Source organism: Palaemon carinicauda, chromosome 3 (genome assembly GCF_036898095.1).
Source record: "Palaemon carinicauda isolate YSFRI2023 chromosome 3, ASM3689809v2, whole genome shotgun sequence".
NCBI classification, from domain to species: Eukaryota; Metazoa; Arthropoda; class Malacostraca; order Decapoda; family Palaemonidae; genus Palaemon; species Palaemon carinicauda.
In genome coordinates, this window is record NC_090727.1 from 41,079,550 (window position 1) to 41,106,076 (window position 26,527).

General features: G+C 36.9%; 1 long non-coding RNA gene across 1 annotated transcript in view; it reads right to left on the bottom strand.

The window, feature by feature from the left end:
• LOC137637098 (uncharacterized) overlaps positions 1-26,527 on the bottom strand; it is a 67,429-nt gene that overhangs the window by 32,667 nt on the left and 8,235 nt on the right. The window contains exon 2 of the long non-coding RNA XR_011043388.1: positions 9,169-9,298. This is a non-coding gene — a long non-coding RNA (uncharacterized lncRNA). The remainder of the gene's footprint in view (positions 1-9,168; positions 9,299-26,527) is intronic.

Here is a 26,527-nt window from a genome sequence, read left to right on the forward strand (position 1 = left end):
CGTGAGCCAGACCCAAGAATTGTACGGATTGGTACCACCTGGGGTGGCAAAATGTCACTGTGTTTTCTTGAAAGGTATATATCCATAGATGAAAAAAAAGTTTGAAGCCAAGCTTTGAGGAGTAGCTTAATGCTAGTAATCACCTCGTAAAGATCTACGAATGGTCCCAATATGGGATACAAAATTTTGGGGTAGGGGAAATGTAAATTGCAATATCTTTTGAAGTAATGGTCCAATATCTGCAAGTTACCACTCAAAATGTTGGGAATTTTATGTTCTACAAAATTATACATAATGTTTTCCAATATGCCAATAAAGTAGGTCACTAGAGGTCAAAAGGTCATAAAATGTTGCCCTTGCATAAAATCTGTACCTCTGTTCAAAAAATCTCCCCAGCTACTGCGCCAATGGGAATTTTTCCACTGAAATGAGCTTAGATAGAAGATAATAAGTGTCCAACTCCATTTTATGCCTAAAAGTGTTATATCTATATGTATCTGAGGTATGGTACTTAACGGTATTTGACACATATTTGGAAAAGGCCATTTTTTTAATGAAACACCTGCAAACATAAAGATGACAATTTTTTGCTCGTTCATGCAATTTTACAAACAGATTTTCCCCACCAAGGGCAAAAATCATGTCAGAATGAGTTTATTTCATCTAGGGCTATTTTGGCATTTAAAGGTCAATGCCCTGGGGTCAAGGTCAAGCACATACACCACTTAACTTTGGAAATGCATGTTACTTCTATCTAACAGAACAAAACATAAAAATATGGTAAACCAGCTTTCAACAAATACAAAAATGTTGATACTTGCAAACAATATTTTTTTGCATTTGTAGGCCTACTTATCTCCTACCCTAAAGTCATGCTCGCAGGATATTTTTCGGCCTCTTTGAATCAGTAAACTTTTTTATCTCATTCTTCATCAGTGTCGTCATCATCAGATGAGCCTTCAAATTCAATAGTCCCCTGCTCCTCCTCCTCCTCTTCCTCCATGTTGCTGCATGTCTGTAACTTGCAAAGGTATGTGCACCTCATTCTGTTCTGTAGGCACGAGCAACTCTCCTCCAAGCACTGCTTTTGACAGTTGCAGGTGATCAACTCCATGACAGCCTCAGGGGCAGGTGGTGCGTCGCCCCAGTCGATCACTAACTCTCATTCATCTACCTTTCACCCATGGCCAACTGGAGAAGGAATATCTGGATTCCTTTCCAAACTTCTTTTCCAGATGGCACACTGATAGTTGGCTCTCTTGCAGTGATTGACAAGGAAGATGCACATGGTGGCAGTTGACAAGACTCAGCCTCGCCTTTCTTTGAACAAAAAATGGAGAAACGCAACTCATTTATGCTGTTAATTGTTGTACTGGCACTATAAAGGGAACATGTTAGTGGCTCTAGTTGTTTAATTGCTTGGTTCGATAGGTCCCATGATTGGCCTAATGATTGCGGGGTTGTCATGTGGTCTTTATCATTTAGAAGACGGAGAGCTGAGACTTTTCCCTTGCTGGCAAAGCTGCTCACAGTGTCACAACCTGTGAATGAGTGGAGACCAAGAAGGCAGGCACATTTTTCGAGACCAAGAAGATCTGAAGCCTTCTTAACGTCTATATATTCAGTACGCATCTTTGAGCCCACTTTGAAATATACATGGCATGCTAACTTTGGTGTAAAAGCCATAGCCAAAACAAAGACATCAGTGTCTGGTGATACGATGACAACAGCTGCCAGACCAGACCTGCCACAGTGCTCTGCATGTAGAAGTAGCCTGGTGTCTACCTCCTTCTGACTACTCTATAGATCTTGAATGTCAGAGACTGAGTCTTTTGTAACTCGTATGCATTGATCTCCATGTGTCAGGAAAAGCTCTTTCTTGTCCAGCCTTTCACGTAGACTTTGATCATTGCTCCATTCATCAACAAGAAACTCAATCAGTTGGGTCTTGTTGTTTTCATTATGTAGAAAATTCTTCCACAGCTTCAAACTGTGGCCAGATACAATCTTACCAAACGTCATAGCACCCTCAGACCCTCTTTTCACTTGCTCAGCATTCTTAATGGAGTTTCCTTTGTATACGTCGAAGACAACATCAATTCGACACTTAACTCTTTCCTCCCTCAGGATCGCAGAGAAGATGGACTTGGAAGCTTCTCCAAAAGAGACATTTGTGGTGTTGGCCATTATTTTCTGTACAATGGCCATTCCATCAATGATGCAAACTGAATTAGACGGGATGGTATCGGCTGGTGAAAGATCCTTTCTCAGACGTTTGGAGAGCTGTGCCTTATTGGTCTTTCGTAAGGTGCCTTCAGGGTTTGCTAATGACCAAGGTAAAGGACCAAGACGATAAGACAGCACATTCCTCATGTCCAGCTTTCTGGTCTGTCCAATGAGCGTCACTTTTGCAAACAGGTTTCTGTCAGCAGATATGATGACACTCCGTCCCTGTGTTTTCACAGAACTCTTCATTTTGATATCACAAAATGTTTTCAGTTTCAGTTTCTTTAGTGGGTCAAAAAAACTCTTGGTGGCGCTGATATCAAGCCTTTCATTGTAAAATTCTTTAAACGCGAGAGTTCCCTTAACCTTGTCCCCTAAAAGATCTTTTGCAATGTTGTCAGGAGCGATCATTCCTGTGGAGAGGCTGATTAGCTCAGAGGGGACACCGAATGGATTTGTCCAGTTTTCATCCAACATGCTGACCAACATTGATACTGCCCTTTCATCGTTCTTTTTCCGTAATGCAGTGAGATCAGGGTGGCAAAATGGTTGGCTACTCCCCAGTGCACTTTTCATTAAACCAAGAAATGAACTTCTGTACTTTGCAGTCAGGTAGTATCTGTGTACTGCACTTGGCCTGAGGCTGAAACCTTTTGTCTCTCCTGGTATCTGGGTGTCTTTATTCACTGTCTCCTCAATGGCCTGATCCACAGGAATCCTTCCAAATGGATTGGCAGGTCTAATTTGAATGGAAAACCCGCCGTTCCAGAGGTGCTCCAGGGCATCTAGACGCTCTGTTGACAGGTTTGTCATCTCTGCGTAATATATGCTAAGATACCGGGCATAGTTGTGCTTATTATATGCAAAAGATCATGTTATCATGTCTTTGATAGCAGACAGATGGAGACACCAATTTCCTTCTCTAGAAGCTCGCAGCATGTTCAGCATGATGTCTACCATGTCCAAGTACGACATCCAAAATGATGCTAGATCCCCTCGATCCTGGTGCAGACTCTTTGTATGCCTCAAAACGTTCAGCCAGTGACACAAATGCTTGGGTGCTCAGTGTCTCTGTGAAGGTCTCCTGGCATATATCTTGGGAAAATGTGTTGACCAAGTTTCGAATGGCAATTTCATCTTCTCCATGTATTTCTAAGAACCCTTTCATTAAGTAGTTTGTGGAACCTAACTGATCGATTGTGCTGTTTTCCCAAAAGTAGCTTTTCTACTGACCCCTCAGCAATGACACCTGATTCAATGCAAAGATCTCTCAACCCAGCATCTTGAAATCGTTTACCAATGATGCTTAAGAGTGTACACAGGGTGTGAAATGTGCCCAGCCGAGGAACGACTTCTGAAAATGTATCTCTCTGCTTCCAAATTATTTCAGTTGCTTTGGCATAACACAACGATAATGCTACTAAGACCTAGTGATCTTATTAGTTGACACTGGCACAACACATCATGGACAGTAGACAGCAAAGTGGTAGGGGCATTTATTGTGGGTAAAATAACCAACTTCATCAGGGGTGATCTCTACTTCATCACGGACTTGAATGTTGAAGCCTGTCCAGCTCCCCACAGTTTAGTTTGAAGCACAATGTGCACAAGTGAGCAACCAAAGCAGAGTTTTCTTTTTCACTTCATGATTCATTGTCTGGTCACTTCCACATATCCACGAAGAGTAGGTCCAACACGCTTTCCAGCAATGTAGTTGGAAGGAAGTCTTTCCTCAATCTCTATGGTTCGATGTTTCGGTTCTCTTCATTTATTTGATGCTGTATGAGGGGTTGTGGTCCAAACACCCTGGGCTGTGCAATGATGCCGTTAACTCGGTGTGATGTCCCTCCTCCGCTCAGTGTCTCCTCCCTCCCATCAATGTTGTCATATGCCAATGTCACTTGAACATTAGGCTGGATAACTCTTGGTATGGCAACACATCCTTCGTTCAACACCATCTTATGAATACACAGAGCTGTGTCAATCTCTTCAAGTTTTGAGTAAGAAACACCATGACCACTTCGGTTTAAGAGGCGAATGATCTCAACACAACCAGTTAGGGATTTGACAGCTTATGGCAGAAGGATGTGTTTAGGAGGTATTACCTTTGCACACATTATACCATACACGAGGTCTTGCCCAACTGATTCAATGAGCCTTTGTAATCGATCCGATACAGGAGCCGAGAGGTCCGATTCACCAGTCAACAGCATCCTCAAGAAGGTTTTCACAGAGCATGGTATGAAGGCTGCTCCATCTTTCATCTCCTCTGATACTGGGGGCTATGGCATTTTGACATCATGCTGTTTGACATGGGTTACAGGGCTGTCAAATGACTTCGTCCCTTGTAAACCTGACAAAATGTAACGTAGTATATGCATAGTGCAATATTTTAATGGTTAAAAGCAGATTTCAGCAAAACATGTATACTAAATGAACAGAAGATTGAGTAATTTAATTTTGTTTCTTCTCTGGCTAAAAAAGGGCTTCTAAAAAAAATTGTCAAATACTGTTAAGTATCATACCTCAGATACAAATAAATTTAACATTTCTAGGCATAAAATGGATTTGGACACTTATTATCTCCAATCTGAGCCCATTTCAGTAGAGAAATTCTCATTGGTTCAGTATCTGGGGTGATTTTTTGAACAGCGCTATAGATTTTAGGCAAGGGCAAAATCTTGTGACCTTTTGACCTCTAGTGAACTACTTCATTAGCATATGGGCAAATATGATATATAATTATGTAGAACATAACATTCCCATTATTTTGAGTGGTCATACGTAGCAATTGGACCATAACTTCAAAAGATATTGCAATTTATATTTCCCCTACCCCAAAATTTAGGATCCCATATTGGGACCATTCGTAGATCTTCATGAGGTGATTATTAGCATTAAGCTACTGCTCTAACCTTGGCTTCAAACTTTTTTTTCATCTATGGATATATACCTATCAAGAAAACACAAGTGAGCTTTTGCCACCCCAGGTGGTACCAATATCTGCGCCTGTCACGGGAAATCCAAATTAAAGTAACCTTTGCATTCGGGAGTTGGGGTAAATTATTCAGGAGGGATATTATTTGATATAAAAGGATATATATAACCAGTAGCGTGACAGTTGTGTGCAGAGCTAAGGTCATATGAATAGTAGTGAAAATAATGATTTTCGAAGGAAAAGCGTTGGAGGAAGTCCGGGGGGGGGGGGGGGGAGAGGTCACATGTTGTTAAAATGAATTGAAGTTAAATTAAAATATTCGATGACTTTGCCATAAGTGATTTTTTTTTCTCCACTGAAATTGTTACGAATAATCTCTCGTAAGGGGATTATTATGGATGTTTTGATTTAAGAGCTTAAAATCATTACTATGTTATGAGTAATAATAGTATCCATTATTATTATTATTATTATTATTATTATTATTATTATTATTATTATTATTATTATTATTATTATTATTATTACGTAAACGTTCAGTCAGTAACGTAATGGGATTATGAATATCGACGAGTTTGGAGTAAAAGGCAATGCCTACCATGTGCTGCTAATGAATTGAGTTCTATTGAGGCGATATAGAAATTTAACGTGGAAAAATCATGGTACGAATAAAGTTTGGGAGGTTCCAGAAGTGGGACATGTCATTTGTAAGGGAAGTAACGTCATTTGAAATGAGTCTCACATCCAAAATTATATTTTATCTTATTTTTTAAGGTTTTCTTTTAGTAACTGTTTTTATGAGGTGAAAATGAATAAATTTAGCTCCTTCCTATAATACTATGCAAACGAAACATTCTATTGTAAAGATCCATAAACAAGATGTATTTTTAACGAAGTACATATCACGTGACTTGAACCAAAGGGAGGTACATAAGCGGGAGGATAGTGCAAAATGACAGAATCTGGTTGGATATCAAGGAAGAATGCGACCTTGCCCTTGCTCACTCTACTGAATACCTGTTTATGAAAGAAAAGTTCCCCTCGGTTCCTGAATGTGAAACTCCTTATTTCCTCGATTACTTCAAACCTCGATAAATACTTAGTACCGTTTTAAAAGTGTTAGCGTATATATCAATGGCGTATTTTTTTGCCACTTGGTCTAGTACTGTAAGAGTTAGGTCTAGCACAGAGAGAGAGAGAGAGAGAGAGAGAGAGAGAGAGAGAGAGAGAGAGAGAGAGAGAGAGAGACGTCGAGGAAGAGGTAGTGTGACTGGGAGGGTGTTCCAGAATCAGTTTCTAGGACAATGGTTCTCAAACCTTTTGGTATCGTTACCCCAGGAAGAAAAAGAAGAAGATGATGAAGAAGAAGAAGAGATGAAGAAGAAGAAGATGATGATGAAGAAGAAGAAGCAGTAATCTATACTGTATAGTACCAAAGAGATATTTTACATATGGACTCAGCAGAGGGAAGATTCTGACTTGCTCTAGTGTGCTTTGTTCCTTGACGAAGATTCACTTTATTTTTCAGGTGGACAAAAAACAGAAAAAAAACATGACTGACCATCTTATAGTATGCTGTGCTCCCTGAAGAAGATTCCTCAGACATGGATAACAAACATAATAGTATGTAAAAATGTTATCCAAAAAGATAACAAAACTAAAGAATTACGAGAAATGTGTACGAACTTAAAATTTTAAAAAATATATCACTAGAAAACCCAAGAAATATACACAAAAAATTCCAAATATATACTGTATATATATATATATATATATATATATATATATATATATATATATATATATATATATATATATATATATATAAACTTAAAAATACCCCCCCCCCAAAAAAAATAAAAAAAATAAAGAATCCAAAAATAAGCACAAACTTAAAAATAAGAAAAATAAAAAACTAATAAGTCCCACAAACCGGAAAAATTATAAGGCTATGTTTTACATTTTATTGAGGTAACATCCCTTCCAATATTGATCCACTGTAAATAACGTAAATTGTTACTGTATTTTATTGAGAGAAAATAGTAGCTGTAAGTCTTAAATATAATTAATATTTGGTGTTCACTGTGAAACTGAAGGAATTTATAAAAAAATAAAATATATAAAAGTAAATATCACACTGCAAAGCTGCATTTATTTCAAATTAATTTCTTTCCGAACATACATTCAGAAAGAAATTACTTAGAAATAAATCCAACTTTGTAGTATATTTAATTTTATATTTTGCAGTTTTTAATTCGCTTTTCTAAGCTTTAACTAGGTTTCCTCGCCGTTAACTTTGGGTCTTTCATTTCCGGACCATTGTGCCGGTCTTTACAGTTCATGTTGCAATTAATTTAACCTGCAATGTTTCTTGTTGGTTCGCAAAAATTACACGGAAGTTCATACTATATTTGGTCATTTGTTTTTGGATTAATGCTCTTCATTTACAGCTTATTTATTCTAATCATTCGTCACAATGTTTTACTTTATAAGACTCTCCCCTATATTATTAAAAACAAGCTTCTAGCTATGTACATACAGTACATACATACATACACACACACACACACACACACACACACATATATATATATATATATATATATATATATATATATATATATATATATATATATATATATATATATATATATATATATCAATCACGCTCCTCTCCCCGTCCCTCGGTAGGTAAGAGAGGGAGTAGTCACAACCTAGTAAGAGGGAGATGGTGCATATGTATGAATATCTACCTAAATACTTGGCCGTCATTTTTGACGGATCACGTACACTAGTAATATAACACTCTATGCCCCAAAAATAAGTCGTGCACATTTAAATGCCAATAAAAACCAGTTACACGCTTCTAACGTAGCCCCAGTTCGTCTAGGCGCATATTTATACTTTTCACCTCGTGTACCACTTTTGCCCTTTTCATTTCTCTTTTTTTTATTGTCGCAGTGCAGGTCCATTTTAACCCCTGGCCCTTCAAGTTTAATCTGCGAAAAGGAATGTACGAGGATTTGGGGAGTGTCACCCCAATACTTCCGATATCCCAGGGGATGCCTGCGAAAGGTATGGGAAGATGGCAGGGCGCCACAGAAGGGAAATGTCACAGGCCATGTTTACTCATTTCCAACGTTCAACTCGCTTTTTAATGTGTCCATTATAAAATGAATTTCCATTCTATCGGTTTTGAGTTAATTCATTGTTTGTTTATTGTTAAGAGCTCCTTTTTTTGTCTTCGTTATTTCAATTCCAAATCAGTCACATAAAATCGCAAGGCATTCCATTATGATTCACGTTGCAAAAGGGAACAACTGCTTCAAGTATTTTCTGAAGCGTTAATTGTGCCACAACCTATCTTGATTTGTTTTAGAAGCCAACTAGCGAGTTATTCTATTTGGTATAAAAAGGCCAACTTTTAATTAACTTCCGTTATGTTTGTCTGTCTAATGTTTTCATGGAATTCAAAATAATATTTTGAAGCACGGAACATATGCCACATATTATCTATCACCTTAGTTTTATTTTCAATAAATTTCTTTAAGCATAGTCTAACTTATATATTTGGATGAAAAATTCTCAACTACTCTTTTATCGTAAAATACACGAAACTGACAAAAACATGTCGGAAAAACTGTTCTGTTTTGTTTGAATTCATATTGAGTTTAACTCTGCCTATTCCTATCTGAGGTCCTTCCTATATGAAAAAAGAAAAAAAAGATGGTAGCCTACTGTAATATGTATGTCATGGCAATTCAGGAAATCGTAGATAATATTACAAAATACAAACAGATATATGGCTAAAGAATTTATTTCACCGGAAAAATAATCGAGAAAAAACCAAACCTCATAAGGCAATCTGTGTTTATGTAGATAAAAAAAAAAAACATATTTTCTAATGATTTGGTCGAGAAAACATTAAAAGTGTATTAAATCAGCATACATTAATTTCAATAAAACATATCGTCTAGCCTGATGGTAAATTTACTTTTCCTTACCGTTGCAGAAGTTTGAGAAGAAAGCTAACGTCGGGAGCAATGAGCACTTCTCTCTATAGAGAACAGCAGATCCAGTTCCAGATTTTTCATCTTTTTAATGCAACGATGGTTTAGTCTTTTTCCGATTTAGCTGTGAAAATTAAAACAGCGTATTAGTATTTGTAGTGATAAAATCGATATGATCAATATTTGACAAAAAATAAAAGTGCTTTCGTAGTTTTTTAAATTTTCAATTTGAATAAACAAAATAATCTATATATGAAAAAGATTTTGCACAACTATTGGATTCCGACACATTACCCAAACAACAATTTTTTGTTACTAATATATGAGAGAGAGAGAGAGAGAGAGAGAGAGAGAGAGAGAGAGAGAGAGAGAGAGAGAGAGAGAGAGAGAGAGAGAGATAACTAAGAATGACTTTTGATCATAGCAATTATGACTATTCAAATTATAATAAATGATAAAAAATCACAGATAATGAAAAAACAAGAAACAAAGCTAAATTGCTGTACAATGAACATATAAGACGAAATTCTTCCACAGTCGTATTTTGTTTATAATACTAATGGCAATATTACAAAACAATATTGCACACGCTTTCTAGCATAAAAAATATATGACAAGGCATAGAAAACAGTGGTCATTTGGTGAAATATTCATGTTACACTTCTATCCACACGAACTTCATAGTTACGAATGTCCTTATAAAGATATAATGATGTTAAACCATGTTGATAGACCGGTTACGGCATGTTTAACCACGACGATGACCAATAAGACTGCACTATGGCCTAAGAGATTTCATTATTCAGTGATGTTCCAAATGTGTTCTTTGAAACAACAAGTGAATATTGTGGATTGCATTGGATTTATGATTTAGGGCTAAATAGCCAGCCACTGAGGCCTGTGAGGCCACTTAACGTTTAAGTGCATCTAAGGATAAACCCCTACAGTTACTCAGAGTAAATGAAGAGGTTAGACAGCAACATAGAAGAAAGGAAACAAGGACGGAGGTAGGTCAAGTAGAAGAAAGGAACCCCTGACAAGACCCTCGAGTAATGACTACAGTGCGCCGTGTTATGTTCAGTGAGGGTCTTAATATTGTTCAGAGGTCCTACAACTCCTTCATCATATATTTGTCCTTTCTAATTCATAAACATTTCAATACAAATACGTGATAATACATTTCATAGCCTGAAATATATTAAACTTAAAACACAATTAAGTGTATTATATTTCAATTTCAATGGGAGGCCTTTTGCGTCAATAAGCGTAGGAGGAGGAGGAGATGATGATGATAATATTTCTGCTTCTTAGCACATCTGAAAGAATTTCACCTTTTCTTTATATCTAATGAAAATTGTATATGATAATAAAGGTTCACTGCTCGCCGTCTCTGACTAATCTGTCAACATCATTATATTTTATCATATGATTAATAACTTAGTTTTTTCTTGACTTTACCGTATCAATTAAAACAAATTCTTTTACTAGAATCATACAATGATAAATAATCATTAAAGGTAAAATTCCTTATTATCTTAACCTTCGTACGAACTATTCACGCATTCTCCTAACTACTTTCTATCTAGTCTTAGGAGATTACCATCAATATATTCTAATATTAAATACTGTAATGGCAATTTTATGGCTGTGTTTATTTATACCATTCTTTACTGTTCTCGTGTTCATTTCATGTTATTGAACAATAGCCCCAATCAACAGTAGCACTATGAAAGACATGTTAGCAAATTATGCTAATTGACATAAGCAAATCCTTGCAGAAGCTCATTCACTATGCATAAAAGGCAAACCCTTTTTTGCGACGTTTTTATTCAACGCAAATAGAAATCCCATAACACCAGTTAGTGGTATCCATGTCCCCTTCTAATGCCAATACAAGACACACTCAAAAGGGCTAAAATAAATATCCTAAAGTAGGCTCAACAAACAGTGTTCCTTTGACTTCTTGTTTAAACCTGCACTGACATAAAAGCCTCCAGCCTTCCCGTCATCTCTGGCCAATTGTCCTCTGTAAAATTTTCCTCACAAGTCCCAGTAGCAATTAGTAAGGACCGTGCTACATACGGAAGGCCCTGGTTTACAGGTTTACTCTAGTGTTAACACAATAAAGACACCTCTTGAGACGTCGTCCAGAAATGGATGGGCACCAATTTCATGAACAATTTCTTATAAGTTTTGATTCCTTACAAAGATGACTTTGATATACAGTGCGTTATATACATAATGTATGATAGTTGATGAACAGTAGTGTCATAACTCTATTATTATAAAACAAAATACAATCAATGTCTTGATAAAATCAGGACTATGATTACATGTGTGTATATATATATATATATATATATATATATATATATATATATATATATATATATATATATATATATATATTCACGGCAGCAAAATCCCTTCATCGTGGATGATTGATGGAATTAATATTAGAAGGGAGAATTTCTGATTGAAAGGATAAGCAAATGATGGCTAGACTCACTACCAAGAACTTCATAAAGTAAAAATTACTTGAAAATTTGTATTTTTGAAACTTCAGTAATGGTAGACATTATAATCAATATAGTAACAACAACAACAACAACATACTACTACTACTACTACTACTACTACTACTACTAATAATAATAATAATAATAATAATAGTAATAGTAATTTAGATGTCGATCACGACGAGAATGATGATGATTTGAAATTATCATCAATATCATTACTATTATTCATCATTAGAAAATGAGTAAAAGTCAAGTATAAAACTGTCGAAAATACCAAATAAAAAAGATACAGATGTACACAAATGATGAAAACCGCTCACAAATACAACGCATTTTGGATTTAAAGGAGTAAAAGGCGGCAAAGCACATAGGTCTTTAAGTGATATGTATCAACATTCACAACAAAGCTCTGCAGTCAATGGATCTGGAGACCTTAATACTGTATAGGGAAGTAAGACTTCCTGGCCCTTTCATAGAAGGGGGACACTAATCATCTCCAATAAAAGGAATACCTATAATATCTCGAAGGACAACTCTTCCAACAAACGTGAAATCATTCAAAGAAATAATGCTAGCGATAATCATCATCATCATCTCCTCCTAAGCCTATTGACGCTAGTCGTCTCTATATGGACAGACTAAATCCATAGAGGATTCATTGGCTAAATTCATCAAAGGATAGCTAGTTCCTCGAGATGCGCAGTGCCTATCTAAGGCAAGTGACCCCTACCGGTCCATAACGATTTCAGTAAAATCATCCGCCAGGCATCGAGAGTAGAAGCCGAAAAGACATCTTGTCTATCGCCTTAAACCCAATCCGTCACACTGCTGCTAGTGACTTCATCGAGATTTTGGGGGCCATTTCCTCCACACCTAAAGTTCTATAACCATATATTATCTTCTTGAAGTGATATATTTAATAACTGCCATTGTTGGGAACTAAAAAACAACCAATTCCTCCATCACAATAAAAACAAAGGATAAGAATAATTTGATACTAAACCAATCTCTTCCCGACTTCTGTAAAGTTTCTAGAGGCACTGGTATGTGTTCCAAGTGCTGGAAAATATAGAATTAAGTGTCTGCTATGGTTCAAGCTCTTTAGATACATTTTACCCTTTTCACAAACAATCATCGAGTTGAAACAGTGTGAAAGAAATTGTAAGCAAAAGAACACATTGGAATCATCCACACAAATCTAGTGAAGATCTATGTTAAAAGGGGGCCTTAGACGATCAACCTGTTTGTAGTTATTAATATTTTGTTACATAAATAATATATACCTTATATGATCAAAGTTTTTTGTGAAATAATAAATATTGTACCAATGTTTTGATCATTGAAAATATCCCTAGATGAAAGACCATCTCAGTGTTTGTTGAGAATATAAATACAACAAGAATTGAACCATATGAATAGTATGCAACATTAGTAAAAGACAAATATATCAAAAGACCTCAAAATCTACAGTACTCTATGGAACCCTGAATTTATTCACTGTACGCTTACTTAAGTTTCCATAACCCATGCACCTCACACGAAACCTGTAAGCAAAGTCTGGCACATTACTTGAAATATCAAATTCATGACGTTTATATAAAGACACATTCAAGGATAGCAATGTCAAATACAACACGAAATCAATTTTGAAACGCTAAGACTAAATTCCCGTCTGAGGAGTTGTCTCGCCTCCAATTACATTTAAAAAGGCATCAAATTTGCAAAACCACTTCCAGCGAGTTTACTGAACGACAGTTTTTCAACTTTTATCGTAATGACTCTCCAAACTTCTATAAACGTCATATTCTCTGTTGGCCCCTCTGCCATTTTTCAGCATTCTCTAGTCGATTAATTGTATTCTTACCGTAGATTTTCTGAGTACTGCTTCCATCAATACATTATGGTTTTATTTTCTCTTCCTTCGCCATCTTCACAATTAATGTTCTTTGCTACTGTCACATCTATTCTATCTCCCCTCAACAACTTCTCGATCTTAATCATTATTATTATTTCTTCCATCTGCACCGTAAAAATACAAATTCCTTCCCAAACTTGCCACCTGTTTATTACCATCCTCCTCCTCTTTCGAGTATCTCCCTGTCAGTCATCTGCCAAGGATTGAAGGTTTCCTTCACTTCAATTGTCCTTTGTTTTACTTAAATTTGGGAATTTTGTTCATGTGATCCAGCACTAGGACTGGAGAGACTAACCTGTCCCAAGTTTCGCTAAAAAGTATAGGAAGAGTTAAAAACTAAAAGGTGCGTGAAATTAGTGGCCGCAGCAAAGACATTTCTGAAGCCAGACACAAAAATAATTATTATCAAGAAGCGACAATCAGATTTCATGGATAACTAAAGCAAGCTCATGGCAGAGGAATCTATCTCCCATTTGTTGTTCAAGACCTGTGTCCATGAAATGCTAAGAGAAAAAAAAATGGGAAAATACAAAAAAGTGAAAATGATGTACAAAGGTAGTAGGAGTCATTAGGTTACAGTCGGGTAAGCAAGGAAAATTAAGGAGACAACTTGAATCTATGATAGAAAAAAGGTAATGAAAGCAAAATTTGGAGGAAAATGCGATATTAAAGAAATATTTGCAAAGATGGAATAAGTAATTAGTACATTCCAAGTACTGCAGATCATAAAAAGTGGCAGGAAAACCTTAAAGGTAAATCATTTGTCAAAGAGAATTCACACGAGTCTCCAAAATCCATTGTGTGAGGGTATTCTAAACCACCAAGTAAAAAAAGGAGTTTAGAAGCGGGGGCTGTCCTTCTTATCTATGTAACCATTCATATTCAGGAAAAAAACGCACAGGATTGGGGAAAGTTTAGCATACGCATTCATAAAGGAAGCTTCAAAGAAAATAAAATATTCATAAAAAAAAGTTCTTTAGTCACTTTCATCGATAACATACGAGATGTTACATATTTTATCTACAAAGGTCTACAAAAATGAGTTTTTTTCTTTACATCTTTTTTTCTTTTACACAAAAGAAATGACAAACAAACCAAACGAAAAAATAACAAGCCTCTCTAACAATCGTGCTAACGAGTATTCCGTGGAGGACCAAAGGAAAAGTTTTTTATGCAGTTTTTGACGCAAAGGAGGATACGTAAAGCGGCGTTTATATTTTTTCATGTAGCGAGTGTTATTTTACCAAGAGTATAACTTTACGGTGAAATAAAAGAACTAAAAATCCAAAGCAATGAATAAAGAGAGAGGTAAGAAAAATGGGATCTTGTCAAGATTAGCGAACCCAACATTTCCATGTCAAGATTAAGGAACCCCATTTTCTACATGTAAAGAATAACGAACCCAATTTTCCACTTGTAAAGAATAGCGAACCCAATTAACCTCACGTCAAGAATAACGTGGTTCATGGTTCTGTACTGGCAGTTTTGATTATTAGCTATATTTCTATAGGCTCGCCATTCATCGTTGTGAATAGTTGATCCATGTCTCACTACTTTTTCTATTATTGATAGAAATGTCTCATGTTCCCAAAAACCCAGACTTGGCGCGTAGGGGATCGTCCTTGATGGTCTTAGGTTTATGTGGAAAGCACGATTCATTAACCTGAACTATTATCCCAGGCCCATCAAGTTTTATAGGATTAAGGTCAAAATGTCTCGTACACACCTCTCTAAATAAACTGTAAAAATCCACTATGGTCTGCCGAGACATATTTACAATACGAGAAGTTTCCTGCTCCCACAAACAATATATGACATGAATCCACAGCTGCAATTTTACTTTTTAATTAGTCCATCCTTATTGATGAGTTTCGTTTATACCGTGAACAATCTTTTACCTGGCACTCCCATACACAACCGTCTACAGAGGCCCAGCACTTTATCCAGTTCATAAATATGCCGCTTGATTCACATTTTAATTCCGGTCGAATAATTGATTTGTTCTTCATCCAGTCAATCATAGGTAACATTTCCTTCCCAACTAATGGTTTCACAACCTCCGTGAAGTAGACCTATCCATTTTGAGGGACAATGGATATCTGAATATCTAAATTAGTTTTTCTTTTATATTATATACATGAAAACCATTTTTGAAGAATTTGGGTAAGTTTAAGTAAGTAGGAAAAAATTTAACTAGCTGATTAAGTGAATAGAAAAAATGTTTAACAAGTAAATAGAAGCTTCAAGTAGCAATTGAAATGCTTGGACTTGTTTAATTACTCATCCAGCTGTTTAAGTAAGTACAAAGACGTTTAACTAGCAATTTAAGTGAACAAAAGAAAGTTCAAAAAGTGAATAGTAGCTTTAAGTAGCAACTGAAAAAGCTCGTGTAAAGATCGAATCCCATTTTCACATGTCAAGAATAGGGAACCCAATTTACCACATGTCAAGAATAAGGAACCCAATTTTCCACATGTAAAGAATAGCGAACCCGGTGATGGTTGGGTTCGCTAATCTTGACAAGATCCGAAAAATGATATACCTCAATTAAGAAAAGTTATTTTTTCATACTCCATTTACAAAATTTCCTACACTATAACTATTTATTCCTTTACGGACATCAGCATCCAACATTTGGTAAAATGCCTTCATTGTTTCCCTGTGTGTGTGTATATATATATATATATATATATATATATATATATATATATATATATATATATATATATATATATATATATATATATATATATCCTTTTCTAAGAGGGAATACTTTCAAGTGGTGAAAGGGTTTGTGTATCGCCTTAATCAGCCAAACTGTACTAGTTAGGGTCGCCTACACTATGTTGGTTTGCTGTGAGCGGTCAGACAAATGTTTCCTATCACCAATAATTCTCAGTTGGCCAGCGTAGTGATGAGAAATGGCTAACCCCAGACATGAATAAAGGACTTGTCTGAGGCCTTTGTCTTGCAGTGGACTACAAATGGCTGCATTTGTTGTTTACATTAACACACACACACACACACACACATATATATATATATATATATATATATATATATATATATATATATATATATATATATATATTCACACATGAAAATTAACACAATATCGTGCTCAAATAGAAATAAATTTCAATCTCATACTTGGGATCGACCCCTAGCCCCTTTAAATGAAAGGCCAGGTCACTACCAATCACGCCACCAGAGACTCCAGAAGAAGTCGAAACCTAACTGCTAACTGCAATTCAGAATTTACCTGGCAAGACATCAGTCTCTTACCAACGAATTTTCCCCGACTTCCAGACTCACCAGGTGACAAAATTGATCGGTTCAAATTCGAATTACCCATAATGAGTCAATATGGATGGAAATCAACAAAATATCGTGCTCAAATCGAAATAAATTTCTATCTCATACTGGGATCAGTATGATATATAAATTTATTTCATGCAAGGCGCTACATTTCATTTTACATATCTGGCTGTTTTTTTTTTTTTTGGTGGAGGGGGCATATAATGCACGCGTATTTCATACACGCTCATACAATGTAATGAGACTGCGCTTCTCTCTCTCTCTCTCTCTCTCTCTCTCTCTCTCTCTCTCTCTCTCTCTCTCTCTCACTCGTTTTTCCTTCACTGATAATAGACAAACCTGTTTAAGTTTGCCATTGCATGTTTGATATTGTTTAAGTTTTTAAGTCATTATTACCCTCAACCGGTTGTATATACAGTAAGCTTGTTTTGTGGCGTTAATAAAAACCAGTCTCATGTCCAGCCTGTCTTTGTGTTAAAAGCAAGTTGCAGCTCCTGCTGCTACAAGCCATAAGTATTGTACCAATCTCTTTTCCACACATTCTCTTGACTCTCTTGCTTCGCATTTTCTTTCATCTTTCCACCATTCATTATAATCACTTACAGATGCCTCATGAATAATTTTTTTTTTTCATTACAAACGTTAATAATCAGTATTTCATCTTCATTTCCACTTATCTTCAATACCTTACTATCATGCAATATTATGCTTATCTTTTACCTTTTAAACACTGAAAACATTTTACTGATCATCTTACACAGTAAAACTCCATAGCTCAAAATTAGCACAGAACCAATTTGCAAAGCATCAATCTTTTTAATGTCTATGAAGAACATGTCGTTTTATCCTATAACTTCACCCCTACCACCTGTAATACAGCATGCTTCAAAATCTTACTTAAAACCTTACCATACTACTGTAAAATGTAACATTCCCTCTTTACAAAAGCTTGTCGTAATAACCATTAAGACAACACATCGTAAAGGCCTCAATTCCCCTTTTTAAAAGAAAAAAAAAAACATTGTAGACTCCCAATTTCAATTTGGCTAAGCGGTTTTGCTGAAATGATACCAGCACATATATCTAAGGTTTCATTAAGGAGTTTTTGGGTTAATGCTATCGCCGGGGAAAAGATCGAGGAGGACTACCATTTGGAAGACTTTTCTACAATACCAAACCATAACAAGTAAAACTTCAAAGAATTTCAATTCCAACAGATTATTCTAATGGACTTCAATATTGACAAAGAATTATGGTTAACAATTATTCACTTTAAATGGGTAATGGGTTATTCATGAGTATACAGTATGCATCCTTACGTAAAGAAATGAGCACCAAATTCATATTTTAGATAAAAGACAACTCTATCGGATATGCCATTGAATAGTTAGCATTTTCTGTATGGCGAACATAGCATGAAACGTACGTTGTGTCAATGAAAATCCCAAAATGATCCACCAACATACTGTAAGCATATCAAATCCTCCCTTCAACTAAATAGCAATTTAATCGATTATTCAAATATTGTTAACATGCTATAATATAACAAATATTTCAAATGTGAATACAGAATATAAATTGCCTTGGTAGCAAATGAAGACGGACATTGTTTAAAAGCAATAGGTATTATTCTATAAATAAATACCTGAACTATAAGCAATTAATTGTGCAATATAAAGGTTACTAGAAATTTACAACGACAAATATAAACACTTGTGTAGAAGAGGCTTTGATATAAATTGCAATAGAGAACCATCACATCTTCTAACATCCAAAAAAACAATATTTAATAAAAACTAGAGAAATAGATCTTCTAACATGCAAAACGAATACTCAATAAAAACAGGAACCAGCAATAATGATGCCTAGGTAAAAGTGTATAATGAGAGGTCCTTCATACAGATTTGCAAGTAAAGTTAAAAGCAAAAGTTTAGGTGTAACAGTAGTAGTGGATTTCTTTTTTTTTTTTTTTTTTTTTTTAAGTTCCAGTTTCATCAGAACAGATATTCACCAGCACATCTGCCAAGATAGCCCAAACCCCAACTGTACAACCCAATTACAGCAGTGGTCTCCCCAGCAAACAGCTTAAACTCACGGGCACGGGATGGGATCGTGTGCTGCCATGCAAATGCTAGGCGAAAACATTACCACTGCACTAGCCAGGATAGCTGACATGAAACTAAAATGGCTTCATTTTAGGCTTAAGAAACTTTCAAACTTCTAATTTATTTTCATAAATTCCAAACACAGTTCCTTATAGACAAATAATATCAATATGTTTTTCCTCACCAGCTATTTTCATATAAGCAGTCCCTTACTGTATAGACTAATCGTTTAGAGAGAGTAACTAGTGTAGGCTATGTGTGGATGTGTTTTGTATCCAAATGTCTACATAAAAAACAAGCAATACTTAATGTCATCGAGATGAAAAGGAAGGTTGGTTGTAGGACATACAAACCAACTTTGTTGACTATACATGGTTACTCTACAATATTTTTGCATGGTGGTACCGTACTATAATCTGAGAACCTCCAATACTTTTCAGCATAAATGGGTTTCATTTGTCAATATTATAACAGTTTATTGTACCGTAAACATTGTATCTCTCTCTCTCTCTCTCTCTCTCTCTCTCTCTCTCTCTCTCTCTCATTATTCCTGCACATTATATTTCATTAACAGTAAATGTTATAAGACGGTATATACAGTACCTTAAAGTAAAATATTTGGTACAATAATGTACTGAACAATACATTACAGTAATTGGTACAATGGTGTACAGTAGTATACTTAGTCTAGGAAACTTATTAATGCTGATATCTGCTTTTATAACATGATGATGGGTTGCAAGTACATACATAAATACTTTTTCATGTATCAGGATACATAAGTCACAGTACAGTACATGGAAAAAATCCAATCTACGTTGAAAATAGCCTAATGACAAGTCTCTAGAAATGAATCAAGATTGTAGGGCGAGGTATTACTGGCAACATAGATGTAACAGCAATCACTGTGTATGATATCACCTTAACAAAGAACAAAGCAGAAAATACACAGTGAAGTTAAAGACAATCCCATTTACAGCTGAAAACAATACTACTACTACTACTACTACTACTACTACTACTACAAAAAGTAGTACAATACTGTATTAGTAGTTGTACCAGCAGTAGTAGATATTACCTGGTTTATAAACCTAAATGATAAAAATGTAATTAGTTATGATCAATTAATATTAAGGGTGACAATACCAAAATATTAACATACAGTCGCCCCACGGTCTTCGCGGAGTTAGGTAACACAGACAGGCGCGAATTTTTACTGCCCTAAAGTGGGTCATCTCATAACCTACCAACTTACTGCCCATTGCCTATACTCGGTAGACTAACACACTAAGTAACCCACTGTATTGCACTATATTGTTTTTATGAGGTTTCTATCACAGTGTAAGTACAGTCAGCTCCACTCTTTGTTACGATTACGTAACTGAGACAGGCACAAAAATCGAGATTTTGCGTATATTTGGTGCCCTAAGGTAGGATAACTCCTAACCTAACCTAACAATTCATTGCACACTACCTAGGCTCCGATAATTAACACATTAAGTACTGCCTAAGTACTGCACATGTGTACACTTAAGTACTGGACACAGTAATGCTACACTACAGTACAGCAGTTATTGCCCTGACCGTGACTATAATTTTACCTAGCGGTCATCATACACTTACAGTATAACAACAAAACACTGTTGTTCATATCTACAAATACTGAAAAACACTCGCTGATACTGTAGTGTATATTATTGTAATATGTGTACAGTACTATCACTACGGTAAAGATTAACTGTACTATAAGTGTTCGTAGTTTTCGTTCAGACAACTTGACTCACCGCACACATGGCCTGTTTACAAAAACCATACTATACATTATTGCAATTCTGTACTGTACAATATGTATACAATTTAAGATTAACTACCGGCAAGTGTACGTATTTTATACAATGACCACTAACCATTTTCATACGAAGCTCTATGCAGCTTGAAGCATGACGCAACTACTGATGCGTCTGCGTCGTCTTTTATACATATCTACAGTATATCAACCCATGAATATAAACAATGTTCAGGAGTACAGTATGCACTACTGTATACCAATACATCACTTATTTTATATGATAATAGGATTCTGTTAAAAAAGGAATGAAGTGGGTGATATACATGCGAGGAGAGACGATGCAAGACAGATGAGCAGGGTTGCCATTTCTGATGTTAATTATGCACTACATGAACTTCCAAAACACACAACAAAAGTGCTAAATCACTTTATAAGATATAACAATATAATATGGCTGTAATTGTTTCAATAAGTCAAGTTAGAAAGAAAGACTCTGGAAGGCAACCAGTTTATCATGGTATATACAGCACTATCAGCAAGAAAAGCTCTACATTTTGTGATGGTGTAAAATAGCGTAACCATACCAGAGTAAAAACACTCTGACTTCTCAAGAAATGCACCAGATCAGGCGTGATAGGCACTGATATGGCAACTCTGGTGACGAGTCAGAGTTAGATGGGAGTAGAGTGGGAAGTGGCGCAAAGCAAGCCAAGAGCAGGTCATTTGAAATTGTCGCGCCTTGGTAATTTTTCCTTAATAGGTATTATGGTTCTCTGTGTCACAATCGAGTGAGATCGCGAAGAACAAACTCGTGTAAAGTGCGGCCTCATTATATTGCATTACCGTATGAACACAATTCAGTGACTGCATGTCTGTGCATGCAGTACACAGAAAGACTACACATAACAGAGTTATCGCCAACTTATACGTAAATACTGTAACATCAAAACATCGTTTTTCCTATCTAACAACACTTGCTAATACTGTACTGTAGTGTATACTGTACTAATATAATATATGTACAATACTATTACCACAATACTGTACTGTATAGCTTAACTAGTTAAAGTAACACAACCTATCACTTATAAGTGATCGCTATTTTTGGCATGTCGACTCACACAGTTCCAACTTACTGTACATTTATCGTATACAGTATCTACATTGCTGTACTGTAAAGTACAGTATTTATTAAACAGTGCAGTACTGCACATTAGTTAACGTAACAATACCTGTACATTAATATTAACAATGATACAACAAAAATGTAAATAAAAATAAAATGTAACGGTAACCAATAACCATTTTTGTACAGAGTTATACGCAGTAATACGTCACAAACCATCATACAATGCATGCGGCATTGCCTCTTTTGCACATGACAGCTTAACCACTATTTACAGTACAAATCACTACTGTACAGTATGCATAGGAGGTACTATTTACGGAGTAAGACCAAGGACTGAAGCAGGAGATGCACGTGCGAAGACAGACGTTGCAAGAGTGAGTCATGCTAGGTGCAAAGGAGTATTGTTGGTCTGAAACTGTCAGCTCATCGTGAGTTCTTATCGCAAAATCGCGCACGGGTGAATTTTTATTTAATATGTTATACAGTTCTCTGTGTCACGAATGACCTAATCCAAAAAAATAGAACCCGCGAAGACCCAAGGCTAAACTATCTTAATATAATTTGGAAGTTTTCAACAATTTTCCTTCATGATGCCAATAAATTTGAAAACAATCAATTTTGGACAGACTAATGGTAACATTAAAAAATTCACATTAACAGGTGCTAGTATGGCATGCATCCCATCAAGCTTTGAAGATTAATATTATAATATGCATCCTACCCTAATACTGAATGTAAAAGTAGCTAGTGTTCTACAATATAAACGGTCAGAAAAGACCATTTGTGGGGCAGGATACAAATTGTAGGTAATTATGATACTTAATCAATAAGCCATGTGGTTGGCGTGTGCAGCATATCCATGTACAGCCTGCCAGAATAGAAGAGCCGTGCGATAATGTTTATTTGCAAACAAAAATAAACCATTTTAGAGCGAGGACCATTGGAGTTATGTGATATGAATTACAGGTACGGTACCAGTACTTATGATACTGTACTTAAATAAATCACACAAACATAATATATGACCATCAGAATAATAGAGTGTTCTTGATAGCCTATTCAATGGTATCCACAGAAAACTAAGAATTAGTTAATCTTGTTCTTGATAGCCTACCCACACATGCTATTGGCATTAGCTACATGGTAATATTGCACAGACATGAGCCATCCATGGAGATTAATTACTTCAATAACTTTAAGAGCCTTTGTAGTTGGTCGAGATGAACTGGATCAGTAATGAAAATGTGAGTTAATATTTACTGTAGCGAAATATTCTTAGTAAAGAAAATAAGAAGTGACCCTAGTATATTTGTAAGAATTCTGAAGGGCTCTGATGCAAATACTGTAATTGGAGGACACCCAAATTTTTCTAATTTTAGACATTCAAAAAATCTAAAAGTTACGACTAAAAAACATTTTAAAAGGAAAACAATAATACCTTGTAACATAAGATTCCACACCTAATCTCACCTAACCTAAGAGCCATGTTCTTACCTAATTGTCATGGGGGGACCCCTTTAGACTTCGTATCCTTAGCTTACCCGTATCCCGAGTTTACTTCCCAACTGCCTTCAGTCCTATAAGGTAACAGTAAATTGTAAAATTTCCCAAATTGTAAAACCTGTTTCATAATATCGTATTTCATACAAGGATAAACATAATTTTCACCATAAAAAAAAATCTATTTGACAAGTAATACTAAAGTTTATACCTGTCCCAACTAACTACATAAATTAATAACTTTTTAACAACATATTCACAAATATAACTTAATATCCTCTTGGATAAAGAAGGCCAGCTACGATAACCAAACTTGTGTTATACTTAGACATTACAAAATCTACAAAATACGATTTGTTGAAAAGTGGGAAAAGATGGTGACTGGTACAATTGCTATATAAATAAAGCTTTGCCTATGGACCTTCCAATCCTCACTCCTGTACAAATTAAGCACAATAGTTTCCAATCATCGACCTAGCTAGTCTAGGCCTAATTTTTTTTCCCCCCTAAATCAACCTGGCTAACTTCGATCTAATAGCCATCTTTGAATCATCAGCTCAGTAATCCTAACTGATGTTATTTAACTAACCCACAAAGAATCATATTCCTAATAATCAGTTATGAGCTCATATGAAACTGATTATATAATATCAATAATCTGCCCGGCTAGAATAGGCATAAATGTTTTTCATTAAATCATCAGCTGGCTAGTTTAGGCCTAAAACATTTTTTTGGGCTCAAGCCATCGCGTCCTGATGGAAGGTTCCTATTTGGTAGCTTCCTTGGGTAAATAACTACTAAGATATTCCCAGAGAATTTAACCACAGGTTATCACAGAATTCTAACTTCTGGAGCGAGTATCCTAAAGGTTTCCCTTTTAAGACATCGTATATCAACAGGGGACGCATGTATTAACGCGCCACATAGCTATCTACACCCCGAACAGAGATAATGCTTCGGTGTGTAAAGGAGGAGAATAGCTGGGAGCCGTTCCATAGCTAATCTCATCCGTGGCTACTTTTGGTACTCGAGACGTAAACAAACGGGCGCCATTGCTTAAATGACGTCACGTCCGTCTTCATCCTTTGTACAGTAGCTTGCCTTGCTTAGACGGATTTTCCCTGTGCTATCTTTATCGCCTTGCATCTTTATTATGTCGCTATCTTCGGCCTCGCCTTCTTCTGGAAAGTTGAGTACAAGGTTCCAGTATTGTTTAGTTAAGCTCTGACCGTAAAGTAAATATTACTTTTCGAGATAATTGTTGTTTTGTGGCAGAGCTGTGCCTCTACCGGACCCGCCATTTTATGGCGTCGTTGTTGTTCTGCATGCCTTATTTAGTTAGCCACAACAACGCTTCCGGCCTCATTTACTAATCGATAACATTAGTTTATTTAGTCTTCATAGCTAGGAACTTTTATATCGTGTTTTGACGCTTTTTTACCGGTCATCGATTGACCTCATACCAGTTGGCTACTATAGCCCCCAGGCCAGAGCGCCTATATATCAGTGTTCATGCATGATTTTATTAGTGATCCTAGGCTTACTTATGAAGATAGTGGCATTATTTTACAATACTATTGACTGTGATGCAAGTGTTTTCGCCTTCAGGGACCATATAGGGGATAGGTTAGTTAGTGTGCCTTCCTAACCTAACCTACATGTAGGACCCCTATATGCTTCCTTCATCCCCCTGCCCCTGGCATTCCCTCTGTGTAGCCTTGCTTCCTTTACGATGTAAAGGGATCAAGCTCTTACCAGAGTATATTATTGCCTCTCAGTCCTCCCTAAGGGAATGACCCCCCTTTAGGGTTGCGCCTGAGAGTGAGGAACGGCTAGCCTTTCCTCTATGGCTAGGACTAAGTCTACGACTGTCCTGCGATAGCGATATGTCTTCTATCCTTCCTAGTTCAGGACGTTCAGCCCTGCTCTAGGTTAGGTTTTGGAAGGGTAATTCTGTTCCTAGCTGAAACTGTACCCATGCACCGTTTCAGTCAGGCTGCCTTACCTTAGGTTAGGGAGTGTCCTCCCTTCCTTAGTGGCCGCTCTGGTACAGAACCCCTTTCATGGAAGACTCTTCTCTTCTTCCCTCCCCACCTATTGCTTGTATAGCCTAGCCTATACTTAGGTTTGGCTATACCCATCTGTCCCCTGTCCTACAACTCCTCCTTAGGGTGGAGTGATAGGGCTACATTGAGCTTCTGTGTGCAGTCCGCTCTGGTACATATACCCTTCATAGTGTCCTATGGGGTTAGCCACTGGATGCGTTCTGTATACAGGGGTCTCCCCCTCTTTGGGTGTCCCCTAGCCCTCCCTTGGGCTACCCTAGCTCCCGGTCCTCTGCGGCCCCTGCTTCTGGGTGATAGAGCCAGCCTCTATCATGGGTACACCCTCTCAGGGGGGGATGTCTGGGAGTCCATGGCTGGACTTCTTACATCCCTCCCTCTGTCTCTTTCTCTATCCGGGTGCCGGTCCCTTGCCGCCTACACTGTCGGCGATACCCACCTCCTACCTTGGTGACTCTCCCCATACCCCCATGGCCGCCAGTCCTCCGTGTGCCGGGGGACTGCCGACTGCCGCCGGCTTCCAGCCGATGGCTCTCCACCTTCCTCATAGCTTCGCCGTCCGCCTGCCGGTCGGCCACCGGAGTGCCGGCATCCACTGCCGGCAACCTGGTTCTGCTATAACCATCCTTGTTCCTGTCACCAATCTGGTATCCTCTGGCTGCCGGAGCCGCCGCTCCCTCTGCCGGCGGCCGCCACCCTGGTATTACTCTTGACTTACATTGTCTGTCCTAATGCCAGAAACTCTGCTGGAGCGGCCTCCGGCGTGCCGGAGGTCTGCCGGCACCCCCCGGAGGCGTCAAGACGACTTGCACCCCCTTCTACTAGCTATCATCTGAGTACTGATAGCCCTACACTGCAAACAGATGGCCTGTTTACGTTAATGGATCAGTACCTTGGTACTGTTCTATTGGTAATCATGCTGTCCTTTTGCATTCTTCAGATTTCCAGCATGCTGCGTGTATCTTAGCACGGCTGGTTGCCGGAAGCAGTTACCCTCGGGGATCCTTTAACC